The following is an 18,726-nucleotide window of genomic DNA, read 5'->3' on the forward strand; positions in this document are numbered from 1 at the left end:
CTAACACTCCCCTAGACCGACGGTTGGACGGTCATGCTCTCACAGCTCACACTTACCGTAGCGTAGAGGCATATAGATCCATACATTACCACTCAAGCAAGTGGCATCCATACAATTTCACGCCGTATGGACGATGAAAGAAAACAAACAATGCTTACCATGGCGTAGAAGTATGTGATCCATTCATTACCACTTCAGCAAGCGGTATCCATATAATTGCACGCCATATGGACGACGAAAAGAAAAACCCCCATGTTAGTAATATTAAGCCACCTAGGAGTCCTTATATGGGCATAAAGGGTATGACCACTGGCATGGTATAAGTTATCAAAACATTTTTAAAACAGCCCTACATATAGCCTAATTTTGCCAAATTAGTTTAGGAAATCAAATTCGTTTATTTTTAAATACATCTATGATGGTTAAATGCTTAATCTTGCTCTGATGCCAGCTGTAACAGAACCGTCCAATTTATAAGAATTCAAGTGAATTAGCGACCACGGGAGTAGTCAAGCCAATGGACTTGAACCCATATAAATCCGGTAGTCCGATGAAATCTCAAAAGACCTCGATTCAACCAACATACAACCAAGATCGTACATGATCAAGCATCACCATCACAGATTACAACATTCATCACAGAACATAGTTTTACATCACATCAGAGTTTAAAGGAGGTTATTACAAACCATAGCAGTAGCGGAAACAAAGTAATTTTGAAACAACACTAACTTAGTTCATAATACATGCTAGTTCCATGGTCAAGTCCCAACAAAAGCACAACTGAAGATAAAGGAGTGATCACGCCCATGATCTACTCATCATCCGCAGCTGGGTGATGACAGTTAGCGCAATAGCCGTGATAGACGACATCATCTGCAACAGGGGTAAATAAAACCCTGAGTACTAGAATGTACTCAGCTAGACTTACCCGTCATAAACCAGAAATAAAGTGACACCAAGGAGTATGCAAGGCTGATCTTTGTGGACTGGTTTGACTCATCTTTTGCATAAAAGCCTTTGTTATAAGTAATTCATTTATCAAATTTCAGCAGCAAGTTTATTACTTAGCAACTATCCACTAGATTAGCACCTGTTCTAAGCATACACTTGAGTCTTTAAGCATTACAATAATAACCATATCCGATTATCACATAGCCATCATCATACTCATCATAACAATTAAGTTTATTTAGTGAGTTCTACGTTGCCGCTGCCCAAGTCAAGTTCTCACTATCCGGGAGAGACGGCGATTTGAATCGATTCCTATCCAGCTGGAGGGGTATTCCTAGCACTCACCCAAGCATACTTCATGACGGCAGCTCGGATCACCTTTAGCACAACTCCGGACCAAGTCGCGGGTCCGTCCAGCGCCGCACCCCCAGGGACCGCCAATCTGCCAGGGCAGGACTCTAACCTGACACCTGGGCTTACGCCATTGACTCCCCGCACATCCTTACTACCAACCGGGGTGCGCACTCATACAGAACGGGGTATCCGGCCTGAGTTGCACTCGTAGGCTTCACGGTCGGAACGACTTATCCGGCCAACTAAGTGATAGGCATGCGTTCAACATGACACGGGGACGTACAGCAATTCGGTCCTTAAACGACACAGACGGGGATAGATTCACACCCAAGACCTCCGTGCCTTGTTGCTGCACTATCGCCCTCCCGCCCGGTCTCAAGTTCATTATTAGCTTCAGGTTCATTCCACGATAGCAAATATAGCCAACCGTGATCATCATCCACCTAACTCTCGCAGGTGACAGGAAATCACCCGGCTTCTACCGAGCTAAGCATGGCTAAGCATTACTTCGATCCTGGACCTACTTTGGTAATGTTTAAGGTGGACAAGGTAGTCATTATGCAGCAAGGGTGTCATATCTACGCCTACCACTTAATGCAACAATATATAACCATAGTTATTTGGTAGCTGATTATGATAATAAAATAGTAGGAGACTTATAATGCTCCGGGGCTTGCCTTTAACGTAGGTAGAGGGACGATGGTCAGGGCACTCCGGCAAATCCTCCTCCTCCTCAGCTCCTTGAGGTGGCTCCCCTTGCTGTCCTTCCGGCTCCGGCAGCTCGAACTCCAGCACCGTCACTCCTTTGGGTACACCTATGGATGCATGACAAGGAGATGAATATGGGGAATGCACATATGATGTATGATGTCATGATGATGAGCCAAAGGGACATAAACAAGGTATAACATGAGCATAGACTTCTAAGAATAAGTGAGTCATGGAATAACAAGTAAATGCATACTTGTTTTCTGGTAGAGAGACTAAATAGACAAGTTAAACAAGTCCTAGCTACTCTTACCCAGTCACTGGTTTAGTAGACAAACCAACCAGTCACAAGTTTCAGCTATAACTCGAGTATCACTTAACCTAATTAAGCAAGTAAGCACTTTCTGGAAAGCTTACAAATTGTCCACAATTTACTTTTAGACATCCCAGCATGATTCCCAACCGAAATATGCTAAAACATACAAAGTTGGCTGGCTGCTCTGGAAATTCCAGAGAGCAAGCACTTCGTAGCAGCTACTTGAATTATGCATAACTTTTAAACTACTCAACCAATTGCCATGAAATTTGGACACGAAGTAGATTGGTAAGTTAGCTACAAGTTTGTTATAGACAAGTTTCCCAGCAAACATAATCTTCAAGTAGTTCTTAATCATTTGCTATCTGCTGTACAAAAATGCTCTAGGAAAGGCATAAATAGCTAAAATAATATTTTGCACATATTGAGAATGTATCACAGGGAATAACCAATTGCACCAACAGATGTAACATATCTAAGGAACACCAGAAAACATCATGACAAGATCTAAAACTATTTCTATCATCACCTTTTCCATTTATTTAATTATCAAGGTGATTTAATGAACATATACTCCAAGTGTTCCAAAAATCCTAAGAAAATTACAGAAAGCTACTTATGCTAACATAAGATCACTGTAAAAATTTCAGAACATTTGCATGTACACATTGTGAGGTATGAAAATCACAAGCTAGTAAAGGCATGCAAGGCATAAATGTAAAACCCTATCCAAAAGTGTCAAACAACAGATTTCAGATTTTTCCTTGCTTTGTCTACTCATAAGTACAACACTCAGCAAGTTTCACCATAAAAGGAGTTATACTTTAATTATCAAAAATACCACAAGATTCTCCTATTTAAGCAAGGATAAATTTTAACTTCTTAACCAGGCTTCCAAAAATCATGAAACATTTATCAGAGCCTATTCATATCAAAATTAACAACTCCCTAAATTTGCATGGCCAGCAGATCAATAGAGCTCAAGATAAAATTACCCACTGAAAAACCAAGATTAATTTATATCTATTTATTTCTGCAAAAACATGGCATGTTTCATATTTTTATTAAAAACTAGACTTATGCTGGAACCTAACAAAATTGGAAGCATCACATTTGGATCTCTAAAACTCCAGATATGAATTTTACAAAATCAGCTTTGGCTCTGCACCACAGTGAACCAGAGAGAGACACAGTGAGGCTGACATCCGGGACCCACGCGTCAGCGAGACGGGGACAGGGGAGATGCTCGTCGCTGACGAAGCTCGACGACGATGAGGTCTCGGCCGGATCCAAGGGCACCTACGTGTTCCTCTCATCAAGGCGACTCTGTTGACCTACTTTGCGCACGCTCTACTGGACTCTAGGGTGCTCGCCGTCGGGAATGGCGGAGCGGCGGCGCTGCGCGGCGATACGCCGGCGGATCCAGGCAATGGCGACGCGGTAGAGGTTGCGGACCAGCAAGAGCAGCTCAAGGCGAAGCTATAGGAAGAAGAATCACGGCCAGAGGTGAACCAGAGAGGTCTGGCCACGTTGCCGGTGATCTCTGTGAACTCCGGCGAGGTGAAGCTCGCGACGGAGATGACAATGTGACCTCACCGGTGCTCGGCTAAGGGAATGGTGTGGACGTCGAGGTAGAGGACGTCAAGGCGGAGCTCCGGACGGACTGGCTTGGACGGAGACGCGGTGGAACGGCCGGAGGAGCTTGCCGAAGCACGGTGGAGCTTCCTGAGGCGACGGCGGAGCGAAATGGGAGGCAGTGAGCGAGTGGAGAGCGCGTCTGAGGCGTCCACTCGGTGCGTGGCGGCTTAGGGACGTCGTGGGAGCTGACAGGCGGGGTCGTCGACGGCGTACGGTCGACAGGTGGCCGGACACGCGGCGGCGGGCGGCGTCTGTCCAAACTGAATCGGGCGATTCAGTCGCCATGGCCAGTGACTGAATCCCGAAGTTCGTCGACGTTTTACTCTCAGCTCACTCGGTGGTTTTGGCTGGGATTTGATCCTCTGGACAGAGCTACACGAGCTCTACAACTTTGGTTACAAGATCAAAGTCTAACTCGGTCTGGATTTCAAACTACAAAGCTCCAAACATCCCTTGGTCGAAACTGCGTGATCCAACACTTAGCCAAATTTGGCTAAGTATGAAATCAGCCCTAATTTTTGGCTTGTGAGCAATTTTTGAATGTGTCCCACGCTTTTTCATAAAAAGTCATCAACATAACTTTTGTAGCATATGAAATTCTCTACAACTTTGCTTCAGGTGCCAAAGACATGCAAGATCTCTAGCACCAGTTTCATAAAACATCTTTGAAAAGAGATCTAGCAGGTCAATTAAGCCATTCTAGGTTTAACCTTAACCTAGGGGCATTTTTGGCAAAAACCTTCAACATGAACTTTGCTCCAAATGATATTCTAAACATGATTGAAGTATTTTGGAAGACAATGTACACTGGTTTGTATTGGTTACCTCTTACAGTCACTCAATTCATGTCACACAAGCAATTCAATCATACATGGTATACATAAGATGACATGTGATCATGATAGATGCTTATGAATGAGCATGATGATGCTTATGTTGATGCAATGCTCGTGGTTAACATGCAAGCTAACACTAGGAGTGTTACATGTAGCACTTGCACCCAAACACTCTAAGGAATGAGACATCGGGCTTCTTCCCATTGAGCAACTCATATGGTGTCTTCTCTAGGAACTTGTGAGGAAAGAGCCGGTTTGATGCATAGCATGTGTTGACACTTGCTGACACCAATTGAATACTAGGTTGTCGTCCCCAGCATGACACTAGAGTGTACTATGGTATTAATACACACATAGATAAATCCGCAAGCGCACGGATACCGTTATAGCTTTTACCCGGTTAAAGGTTTTATCATGTCCATAGGGAAACAGGAGAACCAACTACGCTCTAACTTAACCAAGATAAATAGATAGGTGTAAATAGGAAAGATGGTAGAATTGAATAATAACAATATTAAAGGTAAGATAACAATAGGTGATAATATGGGAATAGAGAGTAGAGCAATCTAGTATATGGGCGATGGTAGCAGAATAGAGAGGATAACTATGGTATCTCTACTTCAAAGGGGTATGTCTATGTCTAGGACGAACAATAAGAATACACCACAAAGGATGCATATCCATAGGCCGATAAACCCTACCCTTTCTGCTAACAAGAGGTGGACTACAAGGGACCAACGTAACTGTCACCTACGCGGCCTACCACACGATCCAGCTAGACAGGGGATATCCACAAGTAATCTAGGTCTCAGCACCACGCTTACACCTATACTACAACTCTCACCTATAGCATCCTATAGATTAGAAGTACTGAAAAGAGTTGTGAACCAGAACATACATGATTAGTAATTGCATAATGAATTAGAAGTAGATTACCAGAGTCATCCCATGAGCAATCTTGATTAGAGCTTGATTATGACGAAGTACAACCGGAGGAAGAACCGACAGGCAGGCCTCTCCTCCAATCCTCCCTCGCTCTCCATCTCGCTACTATCTAGATCTACTCTAGTTTAGAGAAGATAGGAGAGCTCTCATCTCTAAACCCTAGCTTTTGCTCTATCTATGAATAATGAATAATGATCAAGGGGTGCCTCCTCCAGGGGCCAGGGGGTCTCGTTATATAGTCCCCTCAAGTGAATCTGGGCCGTCGGATCAAACCGACTTTAATTGAACGGTTATTCTTGATCCTTTAGGTCGGTGGAGCATAATCCGCGAGATTGAGCGTGATTGGTTGAAACTCCAGGGCGGGCGCCCAAGGGGGGTGGGCGGGCGCCCTGCCCCCGGGCCCGTTCGGCCTCCCGTTCATTCCCGTGGCTTCTGGAGTCTTCTAGATGATAGAAAATTGTGCGGCACGTTAATATCTCTATGTAAACCCGACGTGTGGGCCTTTCCTCCATATTTCCTGACAACCCCCTGCAAAAATAGACAAACACCAAAACTCATGAAATTCTGTCAGATAAAAGCCTAAGTCTCGGTGTTGGTTGCATTTGGATCTTTTCTTTATTTATTTGTTGATTATATTTGGCACTTAAGGACCGTCAACAACTCCCCCAAGCTTACCGCTTGCTCGTCCCTGAGCAAGGATGGACTCATGAGTTTCTGCAGTGGTTTTATGCCTTAAAGGTACACATGCATTTAAACAATATCTCATCTCTTGGTTAGGGTAAACTATTAAGATTTAAACTTACTCATATTACCATCCACCATGGGGCTTGCAACCGTCACTTGTGTCTTGAGCAGTTAAAAGATAGAACGGTCAAGTCAAGCACCATGTCTCTTGTTCTTTGATCAACTATAGCTCTGGAGTTTTTGTAGATTTTCAAATAAAACTCAAAGATTCCTTGTATGACTCTCTCTGGTCACTCTTTTGTGGTAATTCTACATCCTTACCTAGGCAGTGATGATATATGCGTTCTCTCAAAGTATGTGGTATTTGTGGTATGAGGCATAATGATATTGCCTTCTCTCTCACCCTACTCTAACAAGGTTTTGATATCTGGAGCTCATAGGTGGGAGACAGTTAATACATACTTACAAGACATTTATTGCATAGTCAAACCATGGATCCAGAGAAACAAGTGAATAAGTCAAATCAAGATGTGCATGTGTGGTGGATGAATGGTGTATAGTGATGATGGTGATAATGGTGAAAATAATGGTGAAAGTCTAATTCTACTTTTGCTCTTTTGAGGGAATACATACCTTTCTTGCACTTTGAAGGTTTTTGAGAGGAATGAAATGCTCTATATTTTCCTTTTCTTTTCTCTCAGGTATCTTGTACCCCTAATTCTACTGTCGGACACTTGTCCATTTTTACCTCTCGTCTCACTTTTTCTTTTCTTTCGAGGTTCCGGGCACTTGCCCCTTTTTATTTCCTCGTATTCACTTTTCTTTTTTTTTCAGAGCACTCACCCTCCTAGAATAATGTACCAAGTGGTGGTAACCAAAATATCAAGAGCATTTATTTCACCGGGAATAACAGGAATAGGATAATGTTTTTTGGCTATTCTCTCCTGGATAGGAGTAGATTAATTTTGGGTAAATCTAGAGATGGAAATGAGTGGATGTGTACTTCCGGAGTAGAAGCAGCATGTATGAGTGAATGTGTAAGTGGATCTTGATTTTAACCGCATGACAAGCTCCTAAGGGTTTACACAGCTTGACCACACTCAATGCTCATAAGCAGTAAAAGTAAATGTATGGTTCATAGTCTAATATGCATTATATATGGCTATGGTAGGAGTTTAAACTCTCATCATACAGGAACTCATCATGCAACATTTTAAATATTTTCAAAGATAAAATTCTCTAGATTTCTAGCATCTCTAGAAACAGATAAATAGCTGGTCAACCTTCCCATATCGTATCCGTTAACGACTTAGACTTTAGATCAAGTACTCTTCCCACATGTTCAGTTTAAGAGCAAATCTTAATTCATAACAGTCATGCCTAAACTTGAGAGAGATTTCAATTTTGAGAACTTGGCAGAGCAACTATTCATCATTTTCATGTGAGAGCTTATCATGAGGGTTCATAGCAAAATTTATTTATTTAGCAACCTAAGCAAAGATATTTATATAAGCACAAAATCTTTATTTAGGTTTTTATGATTATGCATCTTTTTATTATTTGAGTAAAGTATAAACATGAGTAGAAACACTTAGCTGGATAGCTGGATTTTGACGTAATTTCTTCTGATGTAGCTAGCAGGTGGCGGAGGTGTATTTGAATGTCGGCAGCACCATGACAGCGATTAGAATGTCCTCCGTCTGCTAGTCTTCTTTGATCCTTGAATTCTGTGGAGCTCAAATAGACAACAAAGCTTTGTGGAACTGGTTAAGTGTTAGCATAAATATCTCTAAGCCATTATCATGTTGAGCTTCCTCTAATAAATATTACTCTCTTTGGTAGGATCATAAATTTATTTTTATATTTTCATTTCTATAGAATAGGAATATATTTATTTTATTTTTACGCCACCACAGTGAATGTACTTATGTGTTTTATGCCACGAGCATACTCACATGGAGCTTACTATTTTTATGATGCAGTGGAATGAACAAGTATTTTTTGTTTTCTTTTCTAATGCAAATGTGGAAAAGTAAATATGCTAATACAAGTGATGAAACAAAAAATGGAAAAAGAATGTAGAAAAGATAAATATGGATAAATACTGATTTTACCTTTCGGCGAGGGTTCAATGTTTTAAGTCTTCTGAACAAGACTTATCACCGTGTTCATTCTTTAGGTGCGTCAGTTGATTCAGGTGTGGACCTTGACGTCTGCTCCTCTTGATACAGTGTCACCCATGTTCTTCATTTGCATAGAATTTCAAAGTGTGGCGTTGGCAGTATCTTGCTCAGTGTGTTTGTGCTCGTAGATCCAGGTCCTTTACTTGGTGGAGTCTGGAAGTTTTAAAACTCCTCCATGTTTTGCTCGAAGTGTACCTGCTCATAGAGACAAGGCAGAGATCAAGTGCATGGGCCCTGTTGGTGAAAAACACCAACAGAACCAAAAGTGTATTTGTTCTTCTCTAACATTTAGCATAGGGAGCAAGACAAAGTTGATGGGTGATAAGATCATGAGTGTAGTATTTAAAACATTTGTCAGATCAGATCGCTCAACCTTGTGGAAAGATAATCTATCTATGTATATGTCTTTTTCTTTATATCTCTCAAATATTGAATGTGCAATATTTTAGCTCATATGATTAGGAGTGTGGGATCGCAAAAGTGGAAGGACTAAACATGTTGAATCGATTGGGTCGGTTAACCTAGAGTTGTAAATCATACATGTTTGTCTCTTTATTTATGTGAAAGCTAGAACCAAGGAGAAGCTTATAAAAATGATAGTCACATATCTTAAGATGTTACCTTAATTGAAGAGTGATGGTACAGTATCACCTTGTGGAAGCTTTCCTTTCTTAGTGGTTGTGCATCGTGTTTGTGGCACCCTCCATGGATCATCTCTTATGAGCTACGTCTTCCTTGTGTAAATTGTTAAACTTTATGTGTCTCTCTCCTTGTCTCCAATGTGAGTTTATCTCAGGACTTCCCAGGTTGATAGTGAAAGTTTTCCTATAGGGGTTAGTCCGACAAAATATACCAATATCTACTCAAGCAGTTTTTAGTTCAGTAACCAAACTAGACTCCATGTCTAATCAGATTAAGGAAGGCTATTTAACCTAAGCACCATGCTTAATTTAAATCCCAATGGAAGTATGGTGAGTTCTTCCAAACCAACACTATCTAGTAAATAGACAAAGGTAGCATGACAACATTTATAGAGATCTACTTAAGTGGAGATGAAGTAGTGTGATTAGTATTTAACAATTTGAGCATGTCTCAAAGGTAGGGACAACCAACATAGCAACATGTCAAAAGATGTTTTTATGTATAGTACTCCCCCAAGCTTGAATTTTGCAAAATTCAAGTTTGGATGAATTTAATTCAATGTTGTATGATGATTGGTTGGACATACCTTGTGCTTGTCATTCATCCGATCTTCTTGCTCCAATCCTGGAAAGGTTAGTGACAAGAATACCCGAAGGAATATTTTTACAATTATCCTTATATGCTCAGTACACAAGGTAATGTTGTAAATAATTAGAAGCTCATTTTACGATCTGATCAATGCTTATTTTAGGACACTAAGCTTGTCCTTGGAAAACCATCAATTTATGTCGGCGAAGTGGTTTCCCTTCCAACGCTGACCTATATCGAGATCAACTCAATGAGATCTGCAATATTTATTATAGACATATGCATCGACAACCGCCCTTTTAAAGTTTTTGTAAATAGAAAGGAAGAGGGTGTTGGAAATCTCAAATGTGGTGATGTTGGAGAGACCAATAGATTGGGAAGATGTTGCATATGAGCATGGTGTAAATGAGGTGGCTATGAAATAAATTCCATGCTTATTAATGTTATCTTCATCTCCAATCTGAATGTTCGGAATTTCTCCTAGATTGGTCTCACCTATGTCCTCTTCTATAGTTGGACGAATCTCATCTTGAAAGGGAGTCAAGAACTCACCATTTGAAATTGAGCCAAAGTCAGAATCCATTAAGGCTTCTTCCTTATACATCCATTCTACACATTCTAGCCATTTAGAACTTGTGATTAGGAAAGGGGAGGTGTTAGAATTTTCTATATGGCTTAGTTCTCCTTCACTTGATATGTCATCCTCGACTTCTTCATAACAGGAACCAGGACAATCTCTAAGAGAACCATTATTGCAAGGATTTGAATTATCCCTACTTGAAGGTCTCTTATGGAACCAGAAGTCTAAACCATCAGTATCTGAAAGATTTAAGGTCAGAATTCCTTCCTCCCTTGGAGAATTTTGGGGTATTGTTAGTTTAGGATCGATGGCTAAAGTTTGGGATTGAAGTGGTTGTGATCTGGCTATCGAAACTTCTTCTTCTTGACTAGGAATTGGTTCTTTCTCTTTCTCAGGGATATAAAAGCTAGGAGACTTTCCGCTCATTAAATCAATCAAATTCCAAGCTTCACTAGCAGGTAGGTGATAGACGGATCCTCTAGATGCTGTATTCAAGGTTTGCTTATTTTCCCCACTAAGGCCCTCAAAAAAGTGAATTAAAAGAACTTCTTCTGGAATAGAAAGCTTGGGCCAGTGAGAGTAAGGTTAATAAAGCGGTCCCATGATTTCCTAAGAGATTCTTCTTCCAGTTGTCTAAAAGAAATAATCTCACGCCGAAGTTCCGCCACTTTGGAGATTGGAAAATATTTAAAAAGAAAACTATTATATAACTCCTTCCAATCTCCATCAATACTCCCTACTTTGTGTTTATACCAATGCCTAGCTTTTCCCGTTAAAGAGAACGGAAAGAGCTTCCATTTAAGGGTCTCATCGGACATGTCTTCAATGCGAAGGAGGTCACAGACATGACAAAACTCTTTTAGGTGTGTGTATGGGTTTTCCTCACCTTCTCCTGAGAAAGGTTGTTTTTGAACAAATTCTATGTATTCGGGGTCTATCTCAAAACTAGATGCTATGATAGGCTTTGAAGATTTTGGTGGTTCGAGATGTGTGCCCGTAGGTCTATGAAATTCATAGATAGACATGTTTGAATTCATGATAGACCAGAGATCAAGGATTAGATAAGAAGAAAGAATAGCAGAGATAAGGCAAAGGATAAAAGGAAAATATTTTATTTTTATTTTTTTAGAAAATGATTAAGCTAGTTCGTAGTCAATTAAGCAAACGTTTCCCCGGCAACGGTGCCAAAAATGCTTGTTGACACTTGCTAACACCACTTGAATACTAGGTTGTCATCCCCAGCATGGCACTAGAGTGTACTATGGTATTTATACGCACACAGATAAATCCGCAAGCGCACGGATACCGTTATAGCTTTTACCCGGTTAAAGATTTTATCGTATCCACAGGGAAACGGGAGAACCAACTACGCTCTAACTTAACCAAGATAAATAGATAGGTGTAAATAGAAAAGATGGTAGAATTGAACAAGAACAATATTAAAGGTAAGATAACAATAGGTGATAATATGGGAATAGAGAGTAGAGCAATCTAGTATATGGGCGATGGTAGCAGAATAGAGAGGATAACTATGGTTTCTCTACTTCAAAGGGGTATGTCTATGTCTGGGACGAACCACGTGATAAGAATACACCACAAAGAATTCTTATCCATAGGCCGATAAACCCTACCTGTCCTGCTAACAAGAGGTGGACTACAGGGGACCAACATAACTTTCACCTACGTGGCCTACCACACAATCTAGCTAGACAGGGGATATCCACAAGTAATCTAGGTCTAAGCACCACGCTTACACCTATACTACAACTCTCACCTATAGCGTCCTATAGATTAGAAGTACTCAAAAGAGTTGTGAACTAGAACATACATGATTAGTAATTGCATAATGAATTAGAATTAGATTACCAGAGTCATCCCATGAGCAAGCTTGATTAGAGCTCGATCATGACGAAGTACAACCGGAGGAAGAACCGATAGGCCGGCCTCTCCTCCAATCCTCCCTCGCTCTCCATCTCGCTACTATATAGATCTACTCTAGTTTAGAGAAGAGAGGAGAGCTCGCATCTCTAAACCCTAGCTTTTGCTCTGTCTATGAATAATGAATAATGATCAAGGGGTGCCTCCTCCAGGGGCGAGGGGGTCTGGTTATATAGTCCCCTCAAGTGAATCTGGGCCGTCGGATCATACCGACATTAATTGAACGGTTATTCTTGATCCTTTAGGTCGGTGGAGCATAATCCGCGAGATTGAGCGTGATTGGTTGAAACTCCAGGGTGGGCGCCCAAGGGGGGAGGGCGGGCGCCCTGCCCCCGGGCCCGTTCGGCCTCCCATTCGTTCCCGTGGCTTCTGGAGTCTTCTAGGTGATAGAAAATTGTGCGGCATGTTAATATCTCTATGTAAACCCGACGTGTGGGCCTTTCCTCCATATTTGCTGATAACCCCCTGCAGAAATAGACAAACACCAAAACTCGTGTAATTCTGTCAGATAAAAGCCTAAGTTTGGGTGTTGGTTGCATTTGGATCCTTTTCTTTATTTATTTGTTGATTATATTTGGTACTTAAGCACCGTCAACAGCATGTAGTGTTGATTGCCTCAGCCCACATCTTCTCTAAAGTGTTGTACTCATCTAGCATTGTTCTTGCCAAGGTGATCAATGTCCGGTTCTTTCTTTCTACAACCCCATTTTGTTGTGGTGTGTATGTTGAGGAGAACTCATGTTTGATTCCCACTTCATCACAATACTCCTCAATGTTGGTGTTCTCAAATTCTTTGCCATTGTCACTTCTAATTTTCTTGATCTGGATATCAAATTGATTTTGGTCATTATTTGCAAACTTCTGGAATATTGATGCAACTTCGGCTTTGTCTTGCAAGAAGAATGTCCAAGTGTACTGGGAGAAATCATCAACTACGACCAAGCAATATTTGTTGCCTCTAAGACTAGCATATGTGGTTGGTCCAAATAAATCTATGTGGAGTAGCTCAAGCACTCTTGAAGTAGAGAGATAGGCCTTGGTTGGATGAGTGTTTGCAACTTGCTTGCCCGCTTGACATGCACTACAAAGCTTTTCATTTCAAAAGTCACATCCTTCAAGCCTCTAATCAATTCTTTCTTCATCAACTCCTTGAGTGTGCCCATTCCAACATGTGATAACCTTCTATGCCACAACCAACCAAGTGAGGTCTTGGTGAATAAGCAAGTCTTGACATCAACTTCATCGGATGAGAAATCAACTACATATAAGTGTTGTGTCGGAAGCCTTTGAATACCATTTCATTATCATCCTCCTTGGTCACAAATACTTCCTTCTTCTTGAATAAGCATTCAAAACCAAGATCACAAAGTTGTCCAACCGACAACAAGTTGAAACTCAATGATTGCACATAGAGCACAATGGTGATGGAGTTGTCATTTGATATGGCAACCTTTCCTAGTCCCTTGACCTTGCCTTTTGAATTGTCACCAAATGTAATATTCTCTTGGTTGTCAACATCTTCATCAAGAGAGGTGAACATTCGGGAATCTCCGGTCATATGTTGAGTGCAACCACTATCAATTACCCAATGTGATCGACCGGTCTTGTAGTTCACCTAGACACAAGAGATCAAGCTTGAGATTTAGGGACCCACATTTGCTTAGGGCCCTTGACCTTCTCTACTAGTTGCTTTGGCACCCAAATCTTCTTTGGCCTTTGCTTGTTGGGTGGCCCCATGAAGCTAACCTTGACCTTGCCACTCTTGTCTTTCCTTACAATGTAGTGAGCATTGAAGGCAAATGGTCTAGCATGCTTGGGCAAGGGTGGTGGTAGTGGTGCCTTACACTCATGAGCAAAGTGTCCTTCTTGACCACATTCAAAGCATCTCTTTGGCTTTGGCTTGCTTGGTTGATCATGAGTGGCTAGTGACTTGATGAGCTTTGTTTGATGAGCCTTGTAGCCAATTCCACTCTTGTCCATCTTCATGACGGTGTTCATGAAAAGCTCACTTTGAAGGTCCTTCCCTTTTGTGAACTTTGCTAACCCTGTGGTTAGATGTTCCTTCTCTTTCTTGAGCTTGCTATTCTCTTGAGATCGCTTCTTGATGATTGGGTCATTATTGCTTGCTAACTCATCTAAGATGAATGTCTCATCTTCTTCTTGCTTGTCATACATCAAACCAAGCTTGAGATATTGATTTTCTTCCTTGAGCAACTTGTTCTCATATGCAAGCTTCTTGGCTTGATTAAGTGACTCAATCACAATGGTCTTGTGCTTGGCTTGCTCTTGCAACTCTTTCTTGAGCATGACAATTTCTTCCTTGAGCTTGATAGTGTCCTCATAGCTCTCGGCCACTACCACTTTCTTGCCCTTGCATTCAACACATTTGCTTGTGCTCTCCACAAGTAAGTCATCACAAGTTGTGGCTACATCAAGCTTAGTAACATGGTTAGTAGCAACATGTGTTTCATCAATTGCAAGTTCATAAGCTATCTCAAGGTTGCCATAATTTGCTTTTAGAGTTGTTAATTATTCTTTCATTGCTCTATATCTAGTGATAAGATCATCATGAACACTCTCAAGTTTATCATGTTTTTCTTTGAGCTCTTTTAAAGAGAGTTTGAGCTCCTTGAGCTTAGTGGTCATGATCTCATTTTGATCTCTAAGCTCATCACTAGACTTAAGCTTTTCTAGAAGTGTTTCATTTTCAAGTTCAAGCTTTTCATTTTCACTTCTAGATTTTCTTATGACTTTTGTATATTTGTTTAGAAATTTTACAAGTTCATCATAAGAAGGTGATTCGTATTCACTATCACTCTCACTACTCTCATCCTCACTTTGTACCTTCCGGACACCTTTAGCCCTGAGCCATATGTGTGTAGAGGATGTGGATGGTGGTGAAGATGATGGTGATGAAGCATCAATTGCAATGGCGGCAACCTTCTCATCATCACTCTCATTGCCGGAGGAGTCACCACTTGAGCTCTCAATGTCGGTGAGCCAATCACCAACAATGTAAGCCTTGCCATTCTTATTCTTATAGTGCTTTTCTTCTTCTTGCCACCTTTCTTCTTGTATGGCTTCTTGTCATTCTTCTCATCATCACTTGAATCATCTTGCTCTTTCTTCTGCTTCTTGTACTTATATAGTTGCAGCAAAAGTATAATGTTGAGGAAGATCTGACAGATCCTCCTCCTCCGCTCTCCTCTTCTCTCTCCCTATTTTCTAGATTACAACTAGAACTAACTAGAACTAGAACTAGATGAACTAGAACTAGATGAACAAGAACTAAAACTAGATGAACTAGAGGGATCCTCTCTACTTGGATGAAGAATTGAAACCCTAGCTTTGATTCTGTAGAAGAGGTATGATCTCCAGGGGCCAGGGGGCTTGCTTATATAGTCTTTTCAGATGAATCTGGGCATCGGATCAAACCGACATTAATCACATGGTTTTCCTTGATCCTTTAGGTCGGTGGAGCGTGATCCGTGAAATGGGTCCGAATTGGACACTGAAGGTGGGGGGGCGCCCAAAGGAGTAGGCTGGGCGCCCTGTCCCTGAGCCCTCTCGGCTTCCCGTTCACTCCCGTGGCTTCTGGAGTTCTAAATGATAGAAAATTGCACGACACGTTAATATCTCTATGTAAACCCGACGTGTGGGCCTTTCTTCTATATTTCCTGATAACTCCCTACAGAAATAGACAAATACCAAAACTCATGGAATTCTGTCACATAAAACCCTAAGTCTGGTGTTGGTTGCATTTGGATCCTTTTCCTTGATTAGTTGACGGTTAAATATGAGCATTAATAAGGACCGTCAACAAGCTCCCCCAAGCTTAACCTTTGCTCGTCCCTGAGCAAAGATGGACTCAAGAGTTTCTGCAGTGGTTTCATGCCTTAAAAATACACATGTGTTTAAACAAGATCTCATCTCTGGGTTAGAGTAAACTGTTAATACTTAAAACTTACTCATTTTACCTTTCACCATGGGGCTTGCAACCGTCACTTGTGTCTTGAGCAGTTAAAAGATAGAACGGTCAAGTCAAGCGCCATGTCTCTTGTTCTTCGATTAACTATAGCTCTGGAGTTTTTGCAGATTTTCAAATAAAACTCAGAGATTCCTTGTATGACTCTCTCTAGTCTCTCTTTTGTGGTATTTCTGGATCCTTACCAAGGCAGTAATGGTATATGCCTTCTCTCAAAGTATGTGGTATTTTTGGTATAAGGCATAGTGACATTGCCTTCTCTCTCACCCTACTCTAATAAGGCTTTTGATATCTGGAGCTCATAGGTGGGAGACAGCTAACACATACTTACAAGACATTTATTGCATAGTCAAACCATGGATCCAGAAGAACAAGTCAATAAGTCAAATCAAGATGTGCATGTGTGGCGAATGAATGGTGTATGGTGATGATGGTGATAACAATGGTGAACGTCTAATTCTACTTGTGCTCTTTTGAGGGGATACATACCTTTCTTGCTGTTTTGAAACTTTTTGAGGAGAATGAGATGCTCTATATTTTCTTTTTTTTTCTTTTTTTTTCTTTTCTCTCAGGTTGGTATCTTGTACCCCTAATTCTACTGTCGGACACTTGTCCATTTTTACCTCTCATCTCACTTTTTCTTTTCTTTCGAGGTTCCGGGCACTTGCCCCTTTTTATTTCCTCGTATCTCTTTTTTTTTAGAGAGCACTCATCTCATGAAATAATACAGCAAGTGGTAGTAACAAGATAACTTGAGCATTTTTTTTTCACCGGGAAAAATAGAAATAGGAGAATGTTTTTGGCTATTCTCTCCCGGATTAGGAGTAGAATATTTTTGGGTGGTTCTGGAGATGGAAATGGATGGATATATGTGGATGGTACTTCTGGAGTAGAAGTAGCTTGTGTGAGTGAATGTGCAAGTGAATCTTGATTTAACCACATGACAAGCTCCTAACGGTCTACACAGCTTGACCACACTCAATGCTCATAAGTAGTAAAAAGTAAATGTGTGGCTCATAGTCTAGCAAGCATGTATATACGGCTGTGGTAGGAATTTAAACTCTCATCATACAGGAACTCATCATGCAACATTTTAAAGATTTTCAAAGATAAAGTTCTCCAGAATTCTAGCATCTCTAGGAACAGATAAATAGCAGCTCAACCTTCCCATATCATATCCGTTAACGACTTAGACTTCAGATCAAGTACTCTCCCCACAAGTTCAGGTTTAGAGCAAATCTTAATTCATAACAGTTATGCCTAAACTTGAGAGAGATTTCAATTTTAGGAACTAGTCATGGCAAAGAAACTATTCATCATTTCCATGTGAGAGCTTATCATGAGGGTTCATAACAAACTTTATTTATTTATTTATTTAGCAAGCTAAGCAAAGATATATATATATAAGCACAAAATTTTTATTTGGGTTTTCATGATTATGCATCTTTTTATTATTTAAGTAAAATATAAACATGAGTAGAGCACTTAGCTGGATAAAGGGGTTGCTCTCCCCCAAGCTGGATTTTGACATAATTCCTTTTGATGTAGCTAGCAGGTGGCGGAGGTGTATTTGAATGTCGGCAGCACTCTGACAGCGATTAGGATGTTGGCGACGAAAGCTGGTCGGCAGTCTACCTTGGGGTATACCCACGGTAGTAGTTTATCGGTAGACGGTGCACAAACTACGAACTCGATGGTGACGCAAGACACGGACAAGCTTTTTATCCAGGTTCGGCCGCCGAGTTGGCGTAATACCTACGTCCTGCGTCTGGTTGTATTGATTTGTGTTGAGAGAATATGATGTCCTAGGGGGGTCCTTTGCCTCTCCTTATATAGTCCGGAGGGCATGGTTACAGATCTGGAAACTAATCCTAGTCGGTTACAATTGCAATAGACAGTTCATTATCAATTCCTATTCTAACCGACTAGAATCCTGCTTGATCTCCACGTCTTGTTTCCTTGCGCGAAACTCCGAGCTGTCAGATCAAACCTTGAGCTTGTCTCGTAGTGGGCCAAGCCTCCTGGCCCAAGTCTAGCCGTAAGGGTATAGGGGTTTATACCCCCACAGCTAGTCCCCGAGCACCATGTATTGTGATGTAACACGCCGTCTTGAGCTTCTTCAGTCGGTGAAGCTTGACGTCTTTAATAAGCAGGAAAATCGCCCAAACAGTTACAACGGTATTTTGACCAACTCAAAAGACAGTTGGTCAATTTTGACATCGGAGAAGCAGGTTGTGCGAAGAATGCATGGTGCTCTAAATCAAAAAAGATTTATTTCCTGGTGAAGTGTGCCCACTTTACTTTTCTGAAAAATATATTCTTTCAAAAAGCAAGCATATTCACCGCAAGGTGAAGTGTGCCCACTTAGTCCCCGA

The sequence above is a fragment of the Sorghum bicolor genome, chromosome 5, assembly GCF_000003195.3.
Source record: "Sorghum bicolor cultivar BTx623 chromosome 5, Sorghum_bicolor_NCBIv3, whole genome shotgun sequence".
NCBI lineage: Eukaryota > Viridiplantae > Streptophyta > Magnoliopsida > Poales > Poaceae > Sorghum > Sorghum bicolor.